The sequence below is a fragment of the Haemaphysalis longicornis genome, unplaced genomic scaffold (assembly GCF_048455015.1).
Source record: "Haemaphysalis longicornis isolate Haplotype H1 unplaced genomic scaffold, Haemaphysalis longicornis Haplotype H1 scaffold_2, whole genome shotgun sequence".
Lineage (NCBI taxonomy): Eukaryota > Metazoa > Arthropoda > Arachnida > Ixodida > Ixodidae > Haemaphysalis > Haemaphysalis longicornis.
In genome coordinates, this window is record NW_027526295.1 from 121,956,161 (window position 1) to 121,981,385 (window position 25,225).

A 25,225-nucleotide genomic window follows, 5' to 3' on the forward strand; every position below is an offset into this window, starting at 1 on the left:
TGCTCACATTAGCCACGTGCGGGAGCGATTGTGTACGTGCGTGCTGTATTGTTTGTTTTATTGTTCCCTTTGCGGATATTCTGGAACTTGTCGCAGCCGATATGAATTTAGCACGCTGAGAAGTTTAGATTGTTCTGGCGCTTTTGCTGATGTCAACCGGGTGGGCGTAGTCTGGATAGCAGCTGGGTGACCATTTCCGACGACTTTTCTAAGGAATACTCTTAAGTGACGCTGTCTCGCGGTTTAGGGTGACACGGTATGATACCGATTCGCGGCAGCTTTAATGCATTCAAATTAGGTTAACTCTTCCCAGTGTCTGTGTACTTTAGCAAAGGAACAGCAAATTCTTGCGCTCCGCAAAGTCCAGCAGGGTTTGGGCAGTGGCCTATTCAAAGCGTTCGATCCTTCTCCCGGCCATTCTCCTCCTGAGCTGCTTTCTTCTCCTCCATGCTTATTCATTCCTTGTGTCTCAGTGTGCGACAACGTTAGATGAAACTGATTAAAGTAATTAGGGTAGTTGTACTATGAGGACACGTTTTGCAAATTAAGATTACTCTGTACCCAAGGCAACCGCCCTGCGTGAATACATTTTTGGCCCGGAAAAACTAGATGTGCACCTCGCAAAATGGCGTCTGTCATTTTCTCAAATGCATCATCCTGTCACTCTAGACAAAAAAACACATAAAATACCGTATACAAACTCATGGGGACCGGCTATACACGAGAAGCTATATTACTACCAAGACGTAGATCCAGCAAGGTGAAACGGAGGTCTAGGTTACGTCGTTGAGAGATTTCTCCTGTCACACAGCCACTCGATATGAGTTTACACAGGTGAAGAGTTTCGGTCAACGAAACGAATTGATCTGGCAAAGTGAAATAGAGACGACGTTTTCTGTTTTTAACCACTCTTCCAAATGCTCATGTACGGTTGACGAACACGGCGGTGGTCCGTAAATCTTCGAATGCGGCTATACTCATACTTTTTCTAGGTAATGGGGTCTTTGTTCGTACCTATTCTTGCCTTTTTTGGGGCCCCTGTGACATCATCCAGGGACCATAAATGCTTGCGGAGGCTTGCGGAGTGAAGACTTGAAAAGAAAACTTTTGGAGAGAGCTCACACGAGAAATGAGTTCACTATTTCAGCATAATCTGTGCAGTTTGTGAATACAGTTGCGCACGGTTCGTTACAACGTCCATTTTACAAGTGTTTTTTTTTAAATATCGTCGTCTTAAAAGGGCCCTAAACACGGTTCCAAAGGTTGAGATTTTACGTGCGCAATCATTGGAGTACTATCCAAAGAACATCCTATCGCAGAAATGATTTAAAAGCGTCCAGTATTAGCCGAGCTATCGCTCATTCAAAAAGGCCCGCAACAAGGCCTGGTGCATTCCCTCTTTAACCGCTCCTCCAAAGCACTGTGGAAGCGGAGACGCCACCGACCAGGCGCAAGACTAGATCGGTGACACCTAGAGAAACAGGGTTGCGTCGAGAAGCGCGCAGCCATTGGCTCCACTCGGCGGTACGTCACGCTTGTAGCAGACGACGGCCAAGCTCCGCCTACTACCGCTCAGCGGCGCATCGAACGGCTCCTCGCGCCGGCCGTGCTCGCGTCGGCGGAAACGAGCGCAAACGAGCTTTTGAAGGCAAGATAGGGGGCTTCCTAACTCAACATGATCGCTAACGACAATAACTGAAGATTGCCACCTACGACTATAGCGGCTCGCTAGCGGCTCGCTAGCGTTAGCGTTTCACGGTGAACTCGTCCCACCGAGGTCGGTGAAAACGCTTAGCATCGCCGCAGTTATCCAGACACTGCTTTGCGAGGCCGTGACGACGACGACCCCCCGCGCAATCTTTCACTGCACTATCACCCCCGTTCGGGTATTTGCAAACTGATTTTGAGCAATAGTCCCACACTGGCGGGCGGTGACAAGTTTTAGCTGCTGCAGTGTATGCGTTATCGTGCGTACACCGCACAGTGGGCTGCTTGCCGACCGAGCAGGCAGATGCTTGCCGCGGTCGCGCGTGTAGCGGCCGTTTGTGCCCGCAGAGATTTTCCGTGTTTTTCAGCGTTAATTATACCTTGCAAACGACTACAACCTCACCTACGCTCGTGTAACGGATGGCAACGATAAACATTCGTCCGTGCCACCCGTGCTGGACGAATACGCCGTGCCGCCGGTGCAGGGACGCTGCGCGCAACCGCGTTTCTCTGAGAGCCGGGAACGCTGACTGGCTACAGCACTTAACGGGGCCCACCAATAGCGCAGCCGTACTGTTGAGAGCTTCGTGCGTCACACGGGTGCGTCATAAGCGCTCTGTCGCACGGCACAGCGCGCACGTGTGGCGGCAAGAAAGCGGTAGGTGAGCAAGGAAGAAAGAAAGCATCTTTGTTGAGTGTTTGTGCGGCCCCTGCTTTACGCAGAGCTGTAATATTTGGTATACATTGTCGTGAAGGGGTACTCTAGCGATTGCGCTATTGAAATGGCGACCTTCAGAAACCTATTTAGAGCCCCTTTAAGAATTTAAGCTGTCACTCCTACTACTCATGATCTCTTTTACTTTTGCGATAAACATTCGCTCTGTTGAGTGTTGAAGCGGTATATCGTACCTTCTTGCTTGTTGAATGTGCTTCGAGTGCCCATTCATAACTGAGCTCGGCTTATAAAAGTTAGAGGTATATTTTCTTTTAACCCCTGCAATTTCGTTCGTAGTTTTGTGAAACATCTTTCAGTGGCGTTTATCGTCTTGATCGTAGCCAACAAATTCGGTTTACTCGTGTTTTACCGCAGGTCACGTTTTTCCATGGTTCAGTTTGCTTTATTGCCGCCACTGCTCAGACGCAGAGGCAAGACATTGACTAATGCTTAGTTGCAGGCCCTTAAAAGACAACCCAGTCATCTTGCTTTCCATTTTCTTTCTGAACGCAATCATTCCAAGGCGCTAGAATCAACCAATGGAAGGATGTGAAGTCGCTTTTTGAAATTGGCGTAATTTCCACAGCGGCTTCACAGCGTGGTTTGTTCTTTTTCTCAACAAGCTGAACACTTCCCACGGTACTGTGCCCGTTTTTACGTCTGGAGAGGTGGCAAAATGTATTTACAAGGGTTTTAATTCTTGTATAGGTACCTCCTGAGTGATAAACTTAGTATTTCTTAAGCTCATTATCGATACCTCCACAGTGAGAAACCACTTCGCGCAAAAAACAATTATGGTGTGTAGTTCCACGGCTCGATATTTCAAAAGGGTAGATAATTTCCTATTCGAATACTAAGTTTGCACGCGAACCCCTTCTCTACGGTTTCGGGATTCTTGAATCTATCTTAGTATACTACTTTGCTTCTTATAATTTCAGGGAAGCTGAGTCGAGCTGGTAAGCCGAATAACCAGCCCTCCAATAGCGTCCCTCAATTCCTTCTATAAAGCAACCATTTGGCGGTCCTTCCTGTACGTTTTGCATGCCGTCTCGAAAAGCACTCCTTAATATGCTGTGGCCTCGGGCAGCTCCAGATTACACATGGTCCCACAAGTGAGCGCAGCGCCACGGCAGTTGCCGCTCATGTAAAACAGCTACAAAATCAGGCATCAAATTTCACCTGGTTGGAAAGCTTCAGGCACCGCCGCCAGGTCACGTAAACAAGTGACCCATCCTTCGTTTCTTTATACGGCCCCAGAACGTTGCGAAATTACCAGAGAGAAGTCCTAGGTCTTCTGATCGCAGTGATGTCACTGAACATATGCCCCATGCCCAAAATGTGCGGCGCTCTGCGCGCTTTCGCTCATCCAAGCGAATTTTTTTCAGCTTGCAGTCACCAACTGAATGTCCGCTGCCAGTGCTTACCCCAAACTTAAAGACAATGAATGCAAATGTTTCCCAGATCATAATGAAAGCAGGCATACGTGCAACATACAAAACAAGAAGTTACAGAGACAGCCTGTCCTCTCGAATCATTTCAAGGAAATGAAGCAAAGCAAAACCAGTGAAACGTTCGCGCGCTGTCATGACAGCACTTTGAACAAAGCTACAGAAAAAACTGCAGCGGCGTGTGCTATGCGTTGCTGATGTACAATAACCTCACGAGGGTTTATAAGAGCGTATGTTTGGAGCTCGTAGTGGTTTTTTGAACTTTCTCACGAAGGCGGGGAGGAAACTTGTCCGTTTTCAAGAGGGAGCCATTTGTTGTGGTGGCCGGATGAAGAAATCACGTACCAAGTGCACTGCTGATTTTATTTATTATACCTTACAGGCCCATTGAAGAGCATTGAGTAAGGGGGGTTACATTTTTGAAAGAACACCCAAAAAAAAAATAGTGGGGAAAAAGAAGAAAAGACAAGTACACAATATAGAGTTTGGGTAATCGGCTTACAGACGTAAATGAAACACGTCATACACGTTTCTAACAGACAATGATCACAAACGCACAGGGTTTTTGTGGAATAAAAAACATCACAAAAACACAAATACAAGGGGGAAACTCCCATAAACAGTAACAATATTATTCTAGCAATTCATCATTACACAATTACTAGAAAAATGTCGGTGCAGATTATCGCTAAAGCTATCTTGACTAAGTATGGATGCAATTTGGTCAGGAATATCATTCCAGTGCATGATTGCTCGAGGCAGTGCAGATGAATTGAAAGCAAGCGTCTTGCTAAAAATTCGCGTGAAACTGTGACTATTATGAAGGCGTCGTGACGTACGTACTGGGGCGTTAAGAGGAAGTGGGTTAGGTGTGACGCGAACTATGTATTTATGAAAAAGGCATAATAGCGCGATAGTGCGACGGGTATCTAGCGGCTGAAATGATAACTCTTGTTTGATTTGGGTAACGCTAAGATGACGGTCGTACTTGCGTGTAATAAATCTGGCGGCTGTGTTTTGAATAGATTCCAGCTGGACGATTAGGTAGTTTTGGTGAGGGGACCAGATCGCCGACGCGAATTCTAGCTGTGAACGAATAAAGGTTAGATACGCATGTTTGCGGACAAGGGCTGGTGCGCATCGTAAATTTCGTCGCAGATAACCGGGCGATTTAGAAGCCTTTGCGCAGATGGCGGAAATGTGGGTACTCCAAGAGAGATTAGGTGTTAGATGAACACCAAGATATTTATAGGAAGCGGCTTGCGAAACTGCACTGTGGTTGATGGAATAAAGAAAATCTGAATTATCGTGTTTCCGACTAAAAGACATTACTTTGCATTTACTCAAATTAAATGACATTTGCAATGTATTACACCAATTGTAGATTATCTTTAAGTCATTTTGTAAGGAAAGGTGGTCGTAAGGCTAGTAATCGTACGATATATAATACAACCGTCAGCAAAGAGACGTATCCGTGATGAGATGTTGAGGGGCAGGTCATTTATGTAGATCAGGAACAGTAACGGACCCAGGACGCTCCCATGGGGAACTCCAGAAGTAACATCAGCGAGGTGTGAAGAAAAGTTGTTGACCACGGTAAATTGTTGGCGCATAGACAGAAAGTTCCGAATCCATGATAAAGTTAAAGAATCCAGGCAAAGGGCTGATAGTTTTGTAATGAGGCGGGAATGAGCAACACGGTCGAACGCTTTTGAAAAATCAAGAAAAATGCAGTCTGTTTGTTGGTTAGCATTCATGTTAGAGTGTAGGTCGGTTGTAAATTCCAGCAGTTGTGTATCACATGACAGGCCTTTTCTGAAACCATGCTGATGGACGAAAAAAAAGTTGTTGGATTCGAGGTGTTTATACACATTAGATGCAATAATGTGCTCCAGTAGTTTACAGCATATGCACGTCAAAGAAATCGGGCGATAATTTTCGGGTGCATGTTTGTTATTGGATTTGAAAAATGGGAACAACCTTGACGATTTTCCAGTCGGCAGGTAACTGACCTGATGTCAATGATTTACTGAAAATATGGAACAGAATTTGACTAGAGATGTGCACAGTGTGCTTTAATATTTTTGAATTAATGTTATCGACACCAGATGAAGTGGAAACTTTAAGACTGCCAATTAGTGAAGCGATGCCTTCAGGAGTAATATCAATTGGCTGCATATATCTGTAATCGGATTCGGGAACCATGGGTATGGTGGAATGATCTTCCCGAGTGAATACCGACGAGAAGAAATGGTTGAATGCATGCGTACACGCATTTTCCTGAAGGGGAACACCGTTGTCACCATGTATTACAATGTCGTTATTAAAACGATTGTTTGAAATTGTCTTCCAAAACTTTCTGGGGTATTTTTTAACAGCGAAGGTAAATCCTCAGAAAAGTATTTTTGTTTGGCACTGTGTACTGCAGAGTTAAAAGTTCTCAGAAATTCCTTATATTTGGCCCATGACGACGCACTGGAAGTCGATTTAGCACTCTTATACAATCGTTTCTTTTTCTTTCGCATGTTTCTGAGTTGTCTGTTGAACCACGGATTAGATTGATCATTTTTTATTGTTATTAAAGGCACGTGTTTGTCGACCAGTTCGGCTATCTTGTTCTTGAAGAGCACCCAGCTGTCATCCTCAGACCGGGAACTGAATGAGGGTAGAAAGGATTCATTGAAGAATTCCTCCAATTCTGCGTTCATTTCCCTGTAATTACCTTTGTTATAATCGCGTATTTTTTTAATGATGGCACCGGGAAATTTTAAAGGAATGTTAAATGTAAACTGATGGAGCTTATGATCGCTGAACCCATCGATGTATGATACGGATCCTATGCTTTCCGGTGCAGTGGTTAATACAAGATCTAAGATGTTAGACCCTCGAGTGTGTTCGTCTATAACTTGAACAAGGTTGAAGTCTACAGTTAAGTTAATGAATTCGGTTTAAGTGCTACAGGGAGCTGAGAGGAGCGACCAATCAATGAGAGGGAAATTAAAGTCCCCGAAAAGGTAGACTATATCAGCAGCGCATTGTTTCAAGGCACAAGATATACTTTCACGCAGTTCCTTCAAGAAGGATGGATCGGAGTCGGGTGGACGGTAGCAGGCGCCTATTAAGACCTTAGCGGATGCTGTCACGCATGCAGCCCAAGTTATTTCAACCGAAGCATTCGTTTCAACGGAAAACGACGTTATCCCGTTTCTAACTGCGAGCAGAACACCACCACCCCTCCTGTGTGTTCTATCGTATCTGTAAACGCTGTAGTTCCTCTTTTCGTTAAAAAGTTCGCTATCACTAATGTCAGAATGTAACCAAGTTTCAGTTAGCACCAAGATGTCGCTATTACTGTCGTCCAAGTAAGAGCATGACTGGTCGCGTTTAGGAAGTAAGCTTCGAATGTTAGTGTACGTAACCGATAACGACGGCAATTCTTTAGTTGAGTGGTTCTTTGGTCGCAAAGGGTGGACGCCTGTCCTTTGCTATATGTTAGAAGCGATAACAGTATCAGTTACGGGGTCATATATGTATGTTTTATTGTCCATGCGCATTCTATCCACCGATAGCTTAAATGTCTTATTTTCTTCTCTGGCGAAAGCTATTAGTTTTTTTCTGGCTAGTCGGGTTGAGAAGGCGAAATCTTCACCAATCGAAAAAGTCGACCCCTTAAGCCTGTGCGCCGAACCTAGAATGGTTTGTTTGTCCTTGAAGAAGCAGAACTTCGCAATTATGGGTCGGCATTTATCGGGAGCAAACCCTCCCAACCTATACACGCAATCAAACTTAAGGGTGTCGGCGGTAGCTTGAAGCTTATCTGAGCAGAAGTTGACTATTTTCTGCTCAGAGCCAGGCCAGTCCCCCTTGGGGTCATCCTCAATACCATAAAACAATAAGTTACACCGCCGAGCCCTGTTTTCCGCATCATCACACCTTGCTGTGATAGTTGTTAATCTGCCATTTAAGCTGCTAAGAGTGTCGCTAGGTGTAGAAGAAGTCGGGGTGCACTGCGACGCAACTTTATTCTCCAGTGTTCCCAGCCGTTCGGCCAGGCGCTTGAGCTCGCTATCGGTCGCATCTTGCCTCTCCTTCAGACCTTTCAGTTCAGTTAAAATAGCATCCTGCCCTGCTTCAAGCTTGCCCATACTTTCAAGGATAGAAGCAAGTGTTTCGGCCATCTTAGTTTCAAGCGTTACAGGAGAGGGTCCGGGGTTCAATTCAACATCCCCCGAGAGTAAAAGCATAAAATATACAAGGTAAGCATTTGTAGTAGCAGAGCACAACTGGTACAGAAATTTTCGCCAGGACTCGAGCATGTCGGGGGGGCACGACACCGCGAGAAAGAAAGGGTCGTCAGAACGAACACAATAAGCAGCGTGCTGTGGGTCACTAACCTGCGTCAAGAAAGGCGCTCTCATGTCTGCGTTCGTCGCGGTGACGTGCCCCGACTGACTCCGGTGCGAGAGCTTCTTAAGTAGGCATGGAGGAGTGCCGGGGCCGGTGATTGTTCTCGGGAGAAGGAGGGAAGAACAGGCTGCGACGGGGACCGGCAGTTGTTCAGCAGGGCGCGTTGGTATGTCGCCGGCCGGTGTATGGTGGGTCTGCTCGCGACAGTCGTGTGGGTCCAGGCGGGCGGCGGTGAAAATCCGGAGACTCGACGTGATGCTCGCAAGCAGGACGACCTGCGTCAAGAAAGGCGCTCTCATGTCTGCGTTCCTCGCGGTGACGTGACCAATGCAATGGAGGCACATATCAGAGGCACAACCATCTGTGTGGGTTATAAGGCGCAGCTTGAAGCTGGATATTCAAGCTGACTTGTTCAACGCCAACTTTAGTGTTGATATATACCCTTTCTTTCCGTTTTAAGAACTTACGTAGGATGAAAAAAGAAGCTCCGCCTACTGCTGTAACCGAATCGGCTGCACAACATGGACACGTTTGTGTCAGATAACAGTAGGGAAACGTTCGCCGATATCATGATATGGTTCCGTAACTAACGGACGAAACGCACACACATGACGCGCGCAGAGAGAGAATCTCCAGAAAACGGGGAACGGCTTTTATAGAACGGTGCAAAAGAAAAGTTATGACAGGGCTGGTTAAACGAAGTAGAAAACACTTACCACTCATCATAAAAAAGTTAAAACTAGCAACTGCGCTATTATTCTTTGCCACTGTTGGCAAAGAAATATCAATGAACGAGAAATATCAATGAGAAAAATTTCGGAATGGTCTCCCATGTGCTGTCTTGATGGGAAGTGACACACAATTCGCCGACGTGTTGAAAGTGTGCGGTCTTTCCCACATGTCTTCATAATGTCGAGATGCCCGATGGCTGCTGGGTGGCGTAACGAGTCTTAGGGCCAAGGCCAATGGCGCCGTAGCAACGCTTCCTTCGCTGGCAAGAATCGGCGCAAGCCAAGGCTTGCCTTACCTGTTAAATGTTTTTATTCCTCCTCCGAGAATACAAAAGGACAAAAAAGTGTCGGGAACAAATCCACTCCCGGAAAGATATGACAGCTTCAAAGCCAGAGGAATATAGAGAAACAGGGCTAAAAGCCAAAAATACTTTTTGAAGAAAAGCCAATTTGAAGATTAAAAAGAACCCCTTACGCTGGAGAAGAGAATGAGAGAGAAACAAACTCGTACAAATGAAGGTAGCATGAGTGAGCATGAAGTGAACAATGCAAGTAAACATATAATAGGTTGGAGAAACGTTCGCCACAAAGGAGCAGTTTAGATTCTGCAGACGTTGAAAAATCAGAAAATGTTGAATATAATTAGGCCATATACGCACTATACTCACTATGTACACTAAACACCAGCCAGATCCGTCAGAATTCAGTTGCCTTACAAAAACTGCAAATGAAGCGGTGAAATAAACTCTTGTAGCTAACTAAGGAAGCACAGGTGACACTTTAGACTTTAGTTGCTAAAATGTCGAGGGAAGAGGTACAATCTGGACGAAAAATCATAAAGTTCAACGCAAAGCCCTGATGTGATGTAAAGAAACTCTGCAGAACCGCACTAATCACTAATCCACATGTACAGAGCGTTTTTTTTGCGGCGCACTGACCCAGGCAGCGCAGAACTGTTCGGCCTAACTCAAGCCGGTGTACATTGGCCGATGATTTTTGTCCGGCCTTTTTCCGGCAGCCGTGTTCGGCCCGTGTCCAAATATGTGCCTTTTGGTCATATACGGCCGTACTCCAATGGCTGTCCAACGGGCAGTGTCCGCCTGCCAGTCGACCGGCTTACGTTCGTACGGCCACATTCCAGCCGTTGGGCTCCGGCCTTTCTAAAGCCTCCCGTGTGCGGCCGAAGTGTGGCCAGCGGAGGACAGCCGAGATGCGGTTGTAGGACTCCAGCGGTACTAAAGCTGCCGGAAGTTCAGCCACGCTACGGGCATTGAAGTTCAGCCACAGTACGTTGACTGTACTGAGGCCGGTAGACGACCACTGCATGCAGCGCAAGCAGATGACTCAGTCGCGGTGTGTAGCAGCACAAAGCCATCATTTTGGGTCTACTGTACCGACATCAATGTGAACCCGCGCGCCACACCAGCCGTCCAGCCTTCAGCGCAGCTTTGCGTAATTATCAGCGTCAGTTGACAGCAAAATTGGTTTATTAAACAGTGCTCAGAAATGGTCGTTTCTTTAATGGCGGTGCCTCTCTTACTGTGTGATATACTGTAACGTAGTATTTTGGTTACATACTGCCGCTACTGTAGCATGAAGATCGGAAGGAAAAAGCCGAGACGTCGAAGAGGTTTTAAAGGTTAACTTTTTGTTTACATTACAGATGACATTGGTGACATTGGTGACATTTAGCACATATGAACTAGAATGAATACACTTGTTACATAAATTAGAAAGACAGTCAATAGATTAAGAGTACTTAGCGGGACATAGCTGGCGGGCGAAGGGCTCCCGGCGGGAGGGCACGACGACGAGCGGCCGAGTTTCTGACGTGAGCTGGTGGAGGCCGCCCTCTCGCTGTCCGCTCCCCCTCAATAGCCAGAGGGGCCGCGTTATATTTGCTTTGGGGGGACGCATTGGGGGAAAAAGCGCATCCTAGCGTGTGCGGACGCTAGGGAACAAAGCTAAGGCACACCCGCAGCCAATCAGGAAGACGCTTCTTAGCTACAATCAGACATGTCCCCGCCAAAGTGAAAAAGACCAAAAACACAGACACAAGGTTTCGACTCGAAAACGCGCACTCGGAGAACCACGCGTGGAAAGAAAGTAGTTTAGAAAAAACGCACTAAAGTAAACAGGGGAAAAGGGAAGGTCGTCGGAAGAACACTGAAGACACGGAGCCCGAAGGCGACCAGCGCACACGCCACGGGGGCGGGGGGGGGCATGGAACGCCGCAGACAGAAGCCGAGACGGCGGCTCGCTCTCCTCAACAGCCGTCGACTCTCGGTCTCTCTCTTTCTCTCTCTCGGTCGGTCAGCGCGCAGAGATCCACTCCGCATGCACTTCTTAGAAAAAACGGGGCTAGGCGACCGAAGAGGGATACTACAAAATATAAAAAGCAAACGGGACGGGGGCTTCGCGACACCTTCCCCGCGTCCCGCCGGGAGCCCTTCGCCCGCCAGCTATGTCCCGCTAAGTACTCTTAATCTATTGACTGTCTTTCTAATTTATGTAACAAGTGTATTCATTCTAATTCATATGTGCTAAATGTCACCAATGTCACCAATGTCATCTGTAATGTAAACAAGTTAACCTTTAAAACCTCTTCGACGTCTCGACTTTTTCCTTCCGATCTTCATGCTACAGTAGCGGCAGTATGTAACCAAAATACTACGTTACAAAAGTGGTGGGGGTGCGGGGTACGTCGACGGGCGGCCGAGTTTCTGACGTGAGCTGGTGCAGGCCGCCCTCTCGCTGTCCGCTCCCCCTCAATAGCCAGAGGAGCCGCGTTATATTTGCTTTGGGGGGACGCATTGGGGGAAAAAGCGCATCCTAGCGTGTGCGGACGCTATGGAACAAAGCTAAGGCACACCCGCAGCCAATCAGGAAGACGCTTTTTAGCTCCAATCAGACATGTCCCCGCCAAACTGAAAAGGACCAAAAACACAGACACAAGGTTTCGACTCGAAAACGCGCACTCGGAGAACCACGTGTGGAAAGAAAGTAGTTTAGAAAAAAACGCACTAAAGTAAGCAGGGGAAAAGGGAAGGTCGTCGGAAGAACACTGAAGACACGGAGCCCGAACGCGACCAGCGCACACGCCACGGGGGGGCATGGAACACCGCGGACAGAAGCCGAGACGGCGGCTCGCTCTCCTCAACAGCCGTCGACTCTCACTCTCTCTCTTTCTCTCTCTCGGTCGGTCAGCGCGCAGAGATCCACTCCGCATGCACTTCTTAGATAAAACGGGGCTAGGCGACCGAAGAGGGATACTACAAAATATAAAAAGCAAACGGGACGGGGGCTTCGCGACAATACAAAATATTCATTTCTTTGCAGGGCTGGAAGAGGTGTATGGTCCAGGTCCTCATATATTTTGTGGGGTGGCTTACCTGTTATAAACGGGGATGGAGGGGGGGAGGGCCGAAGGCACGTAATTTATTGGGTTGAATTTTGCAAAGATAAAATTGCCGCGTTTAGCCAATTTCTGTTAGGACATTGTTCCTGAGCACTTCCATGCTCTGACTAAATCAACTATTTCCACAACAGTTGCTTGGCGAGTTTTGTTGTATGTATATAAAACTTGCGCGAATGCTTTTACGAAGCGTTTTGGTACTCCGTAAAACACTCAGGAGCATTCAATATAATTTCCTTCACACAAAAAGAATGTCCAGTTTTTGATATTTGTTCGTGCACAGAAATTTTCTTCTAGATTAACTTTTCCGATGATCTTTCACAGGGCTGATCCTGGGAGAGGTCGAACAGGGACTTTCATTTTCAGTTAATTTTTCGTGTTGTTTTGATGAGTTACGTGCACACCACTTAATAGTTCAAAAGAACTTAATTTTCCTCTAATGTAGTACTAGGTTAAAAAATTCTAGACACGCTGCGAAGGACGCCCTGCTTCAGGTGGCTGCAGTTGTACCCCTCTGTGTTCACGCAAGGAAAGGCGTAAGACTATAATGTTTCATAATCTGTTTCAAACCATAACATAGCAATGGTAGTATTCATAAAGCAAAGCTTACATACTACAACGAATAAAACAATAAATATTTTATTGGTCGAGTTTAAATGCGTAAGGTTCTTAACCCGTCGCAGGCGAACTTGCGGCTCCGCAAGTTTATTTATTTATTTATTTATCTATTTATTTGATACCTGCTTCTCCTTTCACTGCATTACAGCATAACACTAAGCACCAAATTTGAGACCAAATAAAATATTTCCACAAAGCGTGGCGAAATTCTTCGTTATAAACAGTAGATACAATCATACGTGGAAGATAATTACAGTCTTGTATTGATCTAAGGTAAATGAATCGTGCAAGGCGTCATCTTTAGAGGAAAGTAAATATTTGCTTTAAGCTAGCGGTCCTCTTTGGGATATGTAAAATGGCGCTTGGATATACTTCTCCCCTTCTATTCCAGTTTTTGAATGATAGATATTACGAAAAAATTTCAACCTGGGGTTTCTTCTGTGATCATTCCCGTTTTACAATTTAAGTTTACTTTTACTTTCCCTCATGCTAATTTAACAAGGCCAATTACCTAATATGAATCGCACTGCCACATTCTGTATGTTGTCGAGCGTATCAAGCAGCTCGTTGGTGTAGGGATCCGAGAAAATGCATGCGTACTTAACATTGAGGGCACATTAGTGAAATACGGTTGTTCTTTAAAGTTAAATGGAGGTTCGCTGAAATTTTGTCTCAGAAAACCAAAACCTCGTGCAGCTGCAACTTCTATTTTGTTAACGTGACTATTTAACGTCTGCAGACTCGTTAAATAAACTCCCAGTTATTTGTATTCCACTGCCGTTCTTAAAGCAGCGTAATTTACGGTATAGGCATTCAATTGGAATGAAGAGGCGGTATACGTGACGTGTGCGACAAGGTAAGCGGCACCTGTTGATTCCAAATTTATTGCCGCACCGTGAGTACGGCAGACTTTTCAGGTCCTGAAAGTCTCGAAGCTGAGTAAGCCTAACGGATCCGATACGGGTGCAGCCGCCGCCTCTCTCACCTTCACCCGCCACCCTTGGCGTAGTGCTGGTACTGAGAAGTGGCTGCGTACACACAAACAGACACTGCGTGGCGAAGCAAAATCTCCCCCAGCATCCGCTGCTTCGGTTCGTCCCCGCCGCACCAACCGCCCGTCGTCTACGCGTGCCGCGTACTACGGGCGAGGCCTCTACTGTGACCCGTGTGACCCAAGAACGCCATCCGCAGGCGCTTCTCGCTGAGCGGGTGCGATCTTCGAGCCTCCGAAGCTACTCGATGCCCCCGAGGGGAACGAACCGGAGCGTTCTCGTCCGCTGGGAGGTAACGTGACACCTCGCAGCTCTGTGCTCACCGTCTCTCTGCCCGCTTTCGGCGTCTGCCCGCTTTCGAGGGGAGTGCCCACTACAAACGTAACTTGTGATTTGTGTTTTCTGGTGTTTGTGGTGGACGCGTGGTTTTCAACTCACCACGCGTGACCCTGTGAGTGTGATTGTGGCTGAAATGGAGACGATATACCGCCGAAGGCTTCGCGATGGGCGTTGATCTGTGCACGTACCGTATTCGAGTACGCTGCTTTGTTCACCCCGGCTGCTCTACGCGTAATGATTGTCCGGTGTGGCTTCAAGCCTAAAGTTTTACTCGACATCTGAGTACTGGGGCAAGGTCCTCGCTGGTCCTGTTTTGTCCTGCCCACTTGTTTGTCTGTGCTGGCGAGGTGGAAACAAACCCCGGGCTGGAGAAATTAATCAAGTGTTGACACTTCTTAAGGAACGAATAACATCAACCGACAAATTTCTGGAGGAGGTATCTAGCGAACTGAAAGACCTCCAGCTCAATGTGACGTATATCAAAAAACGCCTCTCTGAGCTCGAGCAATCGGATTCTGTCAGGGACCTCCGTGCAGACGTCAGTGGTGTCAGCTCCTTTCTAAAGGAATCATGCGATCAGCTCAGGAACATTGACTCAAAGCAAACTCAGCGATCGAGCTTTGTTGTTGATGACCTATACAACTGCATACAGGCGCAATAAAATTATTTTCAAGGGCCTTCCGACGCCCAGTCCGGAAAAGTGGGCAGAGACTGAAGAAACGATTCAAGTTTGTTAGCGAAAACTCGGACATACACGTCGGTGAGATCGAGTGGGCACACAGAATAGGTGAATGGAAAGAAGGAACTGTCCGCATTGTAGTTGTCAAATTTCTCAACTTTAAAGACAAACATAACATTCTAAAGAATGCATGGAAGCTGAAAGACGTATTGTCGCCACGTGTATGGATCGAGGAAGACTTTTCGCCAAGACTGCAATTAATCAGAAAACAGCTAAGAGACTTTGCCCACGCAACGAATCAACCAGGTGAAAAATACAAGGTACTTTCTGATAAGCTTGTCCTGAATGGTCGACTTTACTACCTCGACCTGGTAACTAATATTGTTGTGCCCTTGCCGAGGCGCGGAACCCCTGCTACGGAACAGAGTGAAACACTTTTAGGGGAGTCAAGCGCCGCGGCTGCTAAAGAAAAGTGACTAAAAAATCGTTCGTATTCAAAGCTGTCAATCCTTCTGGCAAAGTTTCGCAGCCTATTTAATAAACAGGGCCTCCTATGCTCGTTCACTGAATCATCTTCGGCGGATATTGTGCTTGTAACTGAAACGTTGCTTTCCTCCGATGTTAGTAATTCCGAGTTGTCATTGGCTAAACACTTTTCGGTATTAACGAAAGATAGAACAGTGTCTCACGGTGGTGGTGTTATTTTGGCCGTTAAAAAGAATTTGCAAGCCCATTTAGTCGATACAATTTCATGTATACCGATCTTATGGGTGATAGTACGCGTGTTTGCCGGTGTACGTTGTGCTGTCGGGGCCTGCGGTCGTCCGCCATATTCTTCCCCCGAATTTATTGAGCACTTAAACGAATCGCTGTGCTTTATACAAAACAAGTACCCAAAATACCAATAATTCTTGCTGGAGTCTTCAATTACCCAGGAATTGATTGGCGGTCAGGCATACCACATCGGAGCACAAAAGGGCATGAATGTCAAGAATTTCTCGATGTGTTATCTTCATTTAGCTTGAGTCAATTGGGGAGATTGCCTACACGTGTCGACTCAATCTTAGATCTTGTGCTGACCACAGAACCAAGCAATATGCTCGCGCATGTTTTAGATAACATTAGCAATCACAACGTAGCGCACAGTGAGGTACCATTACAAAGCTGCACAAGCGAGAATAAAAAGAAAAGAATTTTTGATTTCAGCCATGCGAACCACGGCACGGTAGAAACCGAATTGTTATCATTTTCCTGGCAGTTCTTTACTTCCCTTGCTCTCAGAAATGTAAATGACACCTGCAAATTGTTCGCGATAAGCTTCTGGAACTGAAAGAAAAATACGTTCCAAGAATCAGTATCACGTCATCGACGCAAAGCGCATGGTTTAGGACCGGCAATAAATGCTGCATCAATAAGAAAAAGCGACTTTATTCCAAGGCCCGACGATCTGATTTAGCCGATGACTGGAAGCGCTACAAAGAACACTCTAAACTGCGCAAACCAGAAATGGAGGCTGCCAAGAAAGAGGAGGGATAAACGTTTATTGCTTCCTAAAAAAGGAAAATTGAGAGCTAGATGATCTTCAGTCTAGTAGCGTTGACCATCCATGGTGGGTGGCGTCCCTAGTTCAGAATGCCATGGGCCTGAGCTGTTTGTCTGGCCCGGATCACCAGGCCGCGCTGGTCATCCAGGACCTCGCTGGACAGCAGGGCCTCCCACTGCTCCGTCGATGGCACCAGGACCTCTGGGAGTTCCTTCACACCTTTGCACTCCCACACCATGTGGTAGAGAGTGTGTTGGGGGTGCCACCGAATTGGCAGTCGTAACTGAACAGACTGTGATGAATCATGTGAACTGTGAGGCGTGCGGGGAATAGTTAGTTTGGAGTCTTCCTAACTGCGTCCTCTAAACGGCGGCACGTTCGCGCTGAAAGCAAAGGCGCACCGTTTCCCGGGACGAATGGAACAGCGCATACGGATTGCGTCATGTCTCGCTAACCGCAATTCTGGCGCTCGGTAGTATAGTCTTAGTTGTTTCAGCGCATCATGCAAGCAGCCTGGTACAACCGCGCGTAGGAAAACCAACAGAAAAGGGAAGCTGTTTTCCTCTTTTTCTTCCTTCAGCTGTGCTTGGCGCTTAACCTGTTCCCGTGATGAAGTACCAAATTACAAAAATTGCGCTAAAAGGTCAGAAAGTGGAAGGACGACAGACTGCGCATTGTCTGTCGTCTTTCCTGTGTTTGTCCTTATAGCGCAATTTTTGTAATTCACGTTGCACCAACTAGCCCAACAGCACATTTTAATGAAGTACACACTAGCTCGCATGAACACATTATTTTAGCCCATTTTAAGCGCGCACAACAGTAACTTACCTATTCGTACTTCCTCGATCCTCAAACCGATCAGCTCGCTAGGCCTTTCTCGCATAACAAGCCTGTCTCGGGTAGCGGCGAAAGACAAGGAACGTTTCTCTATTAGACCAATAAAGGGAGAAATGTTCCTCGACTCCCCTAGCGAGACACATGCTCCTCCCTCATAAAGGGAGAATCTGTCTACCACGGAAGGGGGGCGGCGAAGGGAGACAACATATAATATATTCCTGTTTCAACCTTAAGGGAGAAACTACCACCCACTTCTTTCTTCGAATGCGGCGAAGGTATAGAGGGCGCCATCTATTCTGCTATTTCAGCGTTGCACCACTAGTGCAAGCTGAGCCAATTTTTGTGAGCGAAACAAAGCGTACAATAAGAATGGCTTCCGTACCTGTCCGCTTCGTTGAGTAGGCCACGCACTTCCTTACTTTATATGGCGACATTCTACTATGCCTGCATGGGAACTGCCTAAAAACGCAGACATACATTTTAGCTACTGAATATTTTCTTCCGCTGAAGGTTTTCTCAATACGGACCATGTGTTTTTTTTTTTCATGAATGTCACTAACCTTGACTCAACTAAAAATGCTTTAAGGTGTGGTAATTCAGGTTGCCTCATAATGCTTGAATTCTTTTAGATGCGACGCATCTATTGCTGTGAGGCATGTCCCTCCTGCGTCGTTGTCGCGGCGTCCGTTCGCATCCGTCCTCCGTTCTTTTCTCCCACAGTTGTGTGCAACACTCTCACTCCGGCTGATTAGCATACCACAGCTGGCGTGTTTGTTTGGCGCGCTTCGCTGCGTAACGCTGCATTAACAACTGCTCCGGCGCGCGCAAGTCCGCGCCTGCGCGACGCACACCACCTGGGCATGTGCAACTCTCTCCCGTTCTTCTCTCCGACAGCTGTGTGCAACACTCTCACTCCGTCGCATTAGCATAACAACAACAGCTGCGCGCGCGCTTTGCTCCGCTCGCGTCTGCTCCGGTGCGCAAGTACGCGCAGGCGCGACTCTCCTCCGCTGTCTCCTCTCCTTCAGGCGCTGTCTCCTCTCCTTCACGCGCTGCGCCGGTTCAGTCAGCGCTAGCTCTCGTTCGACTCCGCGTGACTTTGCTTGACGACTCCGTGCTTGAGTTGATTCTTCCGATGAAGACGTGATGAAAGCGACTGTCCCTTCAGCGAGTGGGCTGACACAGTCCCATACCAGCGTCAGCGCAAATGCTCAAGGCAACGTTACGACCAATTGAACTCCCCGATGCGTCGCATCACATCAGGGTTCCTTCGCAGGAAGATGGGCGTAATTTTTCACACTTAGTTTTCCGATCAGTTATTTGGTCTTGAGAAAATAAACCAATTTTCGGTCTAGGTTTTAACCACCCACGGGTGAAGCTGAGTCTGGATTTGACGTAAGTAGGTCTGCATTCAGTATGCCGTCACCATCGTGGCTACCTACGGTTATTGAATGTTTTATGGAAAGGTATTATTTCACGAGCCATGCCTTTATATCTGTTTATTTGTGTTTGTCACTTTCGCACGGCCGCGCTCGGCTTCCTTATCTTGTGCTCCATGCACCGACCAAATTTCTTGTGAAGCACGCGTATCCCTCTTATTTCGCGTGCGGTATCGACATGCTTCGTAGGCAGGGGTAGAAGCTTTTCAGTACATTTCGTTGCATGTTCGTGTCGTATAGACACTGGACTAGACCGAATACTATTTTAGGGGCGAAGCTCCTCTTGCTCGGGCCCTGTCCCGTCCATCGTTGCTGCTGCACACGGCACGGCACATAAATGATGATTGTGTCAGGATCCCCCTAGGGATTGGCCAAGCAAAAGTTGGCCGAGGAGGACAAAACGTTCAACGCGTAGGTTGCTACCCAACAAGGCGAAGAGGAAAAAGAAGAGGTTGTCGTTCATCGCCTGCGAGCTCAAGACACGTACCGGGGGTACACGACACAAGACGCCCTGCAGAAGGCGACGGCCAAGGTGGCTAAAATATCAGACCCCGAATTCGCTAACATACCCATGGAGATTCTCATTGCCAAAAACAACCCCTCCATAACCTCCACAAACATCGACGTCGTCGACGGGCTTGTCAACCGAGCGGTGGAAAGCTGGACGTGTCGAGTCTTTATATGATGTGCGGGTGAATGTTTCACGGTTTCACCGATAAGCATTTTTGCTGTGCCCCTCTCATTATCATTCACTTCGTGGAGATGGCGGAATTTTTTTCCACGTACATGACCACAAAGATAAATGTATTAAAGCCAAACACCGTGTCAGTCAATTCGCCAACGATCGTCTGTGACGTCACATTGTTGGCTGCTTTTTCGCTGCTTGTGTTTTCTTGACGTTTAATGCTGAGAACAGATACGCTCCATTAAACTTGCATTTCCACCAGAACCTGGCTCCCGTCATCACAGCGTGACAATGTAAATATCAGCGTTCTGACTACAAGATTGGCTTTGACAAGATGCTGGCATTGCGATTCACGCTTTTGAATGTAAACTAAAAATCAGTAAATAATTGGGTTATTCATCTACGTGCAATGATTGTTTCGCAGATAATACTGAAGGTGTAAACTTGCGGTGTGCGTAGTCTCAAGATAATAGGTTAACATTGAAAGGTTCGAAAGCCATCAAAACCTTTTCATGGTAAGGTATTGGCAGAAACATTGGACAAAAAATTACATCAAACATTTTCTATAACTTCATCATTACATTTTATTCTAACTTTATACCTAAGTAGACTTTGCTAGCGGGATATGTTACATGTTACTGCGAAACAGTCTTTGTCTAACCCCCCCGAGTTCTCATTCACGCAAAGCCGCTTTACTCGGTGCCGCTCCAGAGCACCTCCTCGCCACCGCTCACAGCTTTATCTTAACTATTATGCCCCTCGCCATCACCCAAGGATCTTTCTCAAGTTGCGCAATTGGTTGAACAGCGTTAGAGCCGTTATCAGATGTTGAAGAGTCATTTGCCCAGTTGGAACGCTGGCGTGACTTCAGCTTGAAACGCTTTATGAACGACACGTGTATATCGCCGGTGTATTTCACGTGTAAGTTTACACCTATCACAGGTTGCCGGTTTATGCGGTCACAGGTTGGTGGCGAAAGAAGTGGAGTGGGCACACAAAGCTGCACTTCACGTCATGGCCGAGGAAATGCCCGTCGTGTTGGTTGGATATTTAAACGTGAAGACTCATGGCTGAATGCGCCCGTTCAGCTTGGTTTGGCTCTGGGTTGGTGCGTACACAAGAGTAAGATGCCTACGACGGGGAGGGAACAGGATAGTCATGTTTGTATCCTATAATAAGGCTCGAGGCCTTTAAGGTTAAACTTGGTATGGGATGAACGAATGTTGTTCGCTTTAAGGAAGAGTGGAAATTGGGAAAGCGTTGTACGACCAGAAGCGCGAAAAAATGCGAAAACTTCAGGAAGCTCGAGTCCCTCCAAGTTTCATTCTGCTAGTTTGCTAGGAAGTATGCTAGATAGCGCATTACAAGCAAATGTGTTTCTTTTATGTGGTCCTTGGACTGAACCCAGCTCCGCTGGTCATCCTTGTACACAGAGTGTAAGGGTAAAATGTTTTTCCTTAGGTTTAATTGGCTCTTGAGCAGTTCGCTTATACAGGGAGCTGATAGCCTCTAGCTGGTAAGAAAACTTCGTGTCGTAAATAAAAACCCAGGCAGGACCCAGCAGGTCTCGCCTAAGATACAGATACAGATACCGGTTACTCAGATACGTGGCAGAGAGCTCACTATGTGTATATAAAAAAAACCACAAAACAAGAATCGAAACTGCAAGATGGATTATAGAACATCGGTGAACAATAAAGCCCCCCCCCCCATTTCCCTTGTCTTCTGGCAAGAATTAGGTTTGCATCTGTTCTTCGAAGGGGAGGAGGTTTGGCGTCATTCGGCACCAAGCAGTTCACGCCCAACGCGCCGCGCACATGCATAAGGACCCAGAATTTACTGCCCGAATAGCCGAGTGCAAGTGACAAGTTCGCCGAGACAACGAGGAACAGTTGTTACCCTCACCAAACACCTTGTGTAATTATTTACAGCGGCGATGGACATGCAGTTTCGCATGCGTCCACTTTTTTAGAGCGGAAATGCCGGGGATGGTTCAATCACCAACGCTTTTCGATGTTTATTACCATCAACTCCTGTGAGAAAAAAGTGTTCACTACCCCACTGCAGATTTCTCCCAGCCCTCGGCTAACTGATCACCGGGGGTACTATAAGGATTCATTTGCGATTCCGGATTGCGTATTTGTTGATGAATATCATATACTCTGCGCTTGCTTCATTACTTTCTGATTCGATATCACCGTGGGGCGTCCGGGCAGCACATTGGTATGGGTGGAGGGATATGTGGACTGGCGTACCTTTTATTTTGACGTCCCGTTTAAGTTGTTAAAACTAAGGAGAATATATGTCTCCTTCTATGACTGCACGTCGCTGAGCAATCTCACTTACGGGCAGTCATAATTTTGTATGATGTTTCATCCTGCTTTAGGGTAAGTGGAATAGGAAGTATTCTTGCAGCTTCCGTCCAGCCAAAGTCATCAGCAGGTGCGATTACACGCATTATGGTTAGTCAGTGGTTAACGACAATGTAGGCTTTAATAAGCAGGTGACAAAAATTGATTTGTCGATGAACATGTTGATTTACGCTACGTATTTCAATACATATCGGAATCACAATCAATCCCAAGTACAGGCTCCCGGTGTGAATTGGTCATGTAGATGTTTTATTATCGCGGGTCCTTGGCCTCACAGCTAGTTTGCAGGTGAAGTCTAAACATATACTACCACTTTCTGCGCACTGCATGAACGCCTACTTTCAACGTATTTGTGCTGTATGAGAGAATTTTATAAGAAACTGCACAGGAAAATTGATAGATTACAAAACTAGTACAGTCTGTAAAATAATACTTTATACCTGTCTGCGTAAATTTCAAAAAAGCAAAATGTATTTATTCGACGGGGCAAACGCAGCAATCACAAACAAAGTAGCACAAAAACACATTGTTCAATATTCTAGGCGATTTCTGTTTTTGTTTCAGTTTGGTACACCCTGTCCGCCCCTATAACGCCATTTTAACAGGCAATGCATTCGGGCGTTCTTGTGCCATACTTTGGGATTTAAATTATTACTTCAAGGGTTTTTACCTGGTTCAGATTTTCTGGGCACCCGCCTACCTGCCAGACGTGAGCCTGAAGCATGGAAGCGCAACCTCGCAGATAACATTTTCCGTTATAACACTGCCTCAGACCGTTCTACAGGGAAGCTAGTGCCCGTTCGTCTGGGGCGACGCGTCGCGTAAGCTACGTCACCTAATTGCACATCTTGCAAGTCGTATCAGCCACAGTTTCCAGTGATCGGCTGGCTGCTACCGGCTCCTAAATATTTTTAGCGCAAAACCAAAGACGGTACACAAGAAAGGAGACAAGAAAAGCGCGAATTTTCAACTGAACTTTAATCACCACCTTAGCCGGTAAACATAGAAAGAACTAGTGGTTTTACATTCAACTAGTGGTTTCTGTAGGGGTTTGTATACACAACTCTAAGTAGTTTCCCCACTCTATGCAGGCTAGCTTTGGTAAGCAAAGTGAAAGGGTACTTCAAGCCGGCTTCCCTTGCACGGTTCTGAACTCATTCGCTGAGGCACTCCTCAAGAAGGGTAACGGATGCATCTCTAGAAGAACGCCTGAGCCTACGCAAAAAATGGAAAAACTCGAAGTGGTGCCGTAGACCCACAATGTCGCCCATCATACCAAGAACGTGGCCAACAAGCATGGGATTCCGTTCCTCTTCTCGGCGCCACGCAAGCTGCCCCGAATTCACGCACGCACTCCGTCCAATGGGCACTAAAAGCAAAGCTGCGCTAAGACGGACGCTACGCCCTCTGTGAACTGTGCTATAGACGTCGTTGATCAAATTCCACTTAAATGCGGGAAAGTCTATGTTGGACAGACCGGTCTATGTATCAATGACCGAGCACGGGAATATGAAATGTCAATACAAACGGAAGGAAATGCGCATATTGCCCGCGTATTGCGATGCCCGCAAGTGTGAGCCACTTCTCGGGGAGATTAAGATTCTTGGTAGGAGCATAGATGCGACCGCACGGCAACTGTTGGAAGCTTTTTATGTCAAGCAAAAGACGATAATTGTATCAGTGATAGGTCGGTGGTGCTTTTTAACTAAGAGAAATCTTGTTTTTTGAGTGGTTCGGTTGATTGACACATATGCGTACTTTGATAGCCTACTGGGGCGCACGGTGCGCATGCTCTAGTTGTTTCTATATTTACCGGCTCCGGCGGTGATTAAAGTTCAGTTGAAAGTTAGCACTTGTCTTGTGGCCTTTTTTTGTACCGCCTTTGTATTTGCGCTAAACATATTTAAGAGTCATGGACCGACTAGCCCTCCAACAAGTTTTGTTAAATTACCTGTTTACAGGTTCTAAATGATAATCCACCATTTCAGTTGCCGCTACATTCGTTAGGGAGGGAGATAACCTACTTGTTTATAAATGATTTGGTTATAACCGCTTGTAAAGGAGTTTGTTACAATCAATTGATCGTAGAGGTTATCGTGCTGAACGTACGCCTGAGTCATACGGCACGCCGTCGTGGGGTCTCCGGTATAATTAGGGCAACCTGGATGTCTTTAACACACGTAGACATTTGTAAACACTGGTGTTTCCGCTTTTCGACTTCATCAGAGGCGAAAGCGAAAAAGCCTCTGGTTAGGAATATAACCCGCGTCTTTTTACTCTGTAACACTATTCCTTAGCCACTAAGCTATCGCGCCATGTGGTTGGTTTTAACGAGCAGCTTGTATTTTTACTCCAAAGCACTTTACGCAAAAGAGTTAAATATTCTCATACTATTCTAATTTTGTTCCAGCTTTACACATCAACTTTCTTTAAACACATTATTATAAAGCATATTCTTGATCCGCAAATTCCACGCTCTATAATTTTCTAACTGGAAAGTATTTAAAAATTACGGATTGTAAGGTTTACTAAATGTTATTGCGCCTCTAATTTTTTTTTCTGTAAAAAAGCGACACTGTATTTGACAAAGTAAGTATTGCTGTAGCTTCCATGAACTCTGAAATGGATGTAGTCTAAATAGCAAACCTTTTAGGTTCTAGTCAAGGCTCGTTTTGCACATCCCTTTCCTTTGTCGTTAAGAGTGGCTAATGTTCATCCGCTACCGTGACCTGCGGTTTCTTTTTTCCATTTCTCAGACACGGAAGAAATACCAGATTCTCCTGGCAGTAGAGAAGGATATCACTGCCAACTGTGGTTCGTTGAAACCACTTCACGGGATGAAAGGGATAAAGCAAAACTTTCCTCAAGAAGCGAAGAGCCAGCAGTGAGCAAATGCTGTATAAAGGTTTACCAAGAAAGCTGCGGTACACTGCAAATGAATGTCAACGACGATAGATGTAACGCATCTTGAAAAGATTCTGACTAAAGATGGTCAATAAAAGTACTTGGTTTAAAAAGAAATATGATAATGTCCCTTTTTGTGTTTCTGATTGTTTTGAGTAAATTTATTTAGTGAAGATACAATGGACACTTGTTAATCTGCCAAAACAGTACTTTTCTCTCTACGTCCGTAGAGGATCTGTTGATTCATATTCTTGTCCGTCAATTTTAACCGCTGATTTGGAAGTTGTTGGCTCCCTAAGCACTCTTATGGTATGCGCCGTTCTACCATATTAGCTGCTGAATACACAAAGTATCAGTTATCAACATGTGCACAACCCCTATTGCGCAACCGGAG

At 46.3% G+C, this 25,225-nt stretch overlaps 1 long non-coding RNA gene across 1 annotated transcript in view; it reads left to right on the forward strand.

Moving 5' to 3' along the window:
- The window catches only part of LOC144167351 (uncharacterized), a 29,516-nt gene extending 4,599 nt beyond the window's left edge, over positions 1-24,917 (forward strand). Inside the window, exon 3 of the long non-coding RNA XR_013321962.1 lies at positions 24,684-24,917. This is a non-coding gene — a long non-coding RNA (uncharacterized LOC144167351). The remainder of the gene's footprint in view (positions 1-24,683) is intronic.
- The last annotated feature ends 308 nt before the right edge of the window (positions 24,918-25,225 follow it).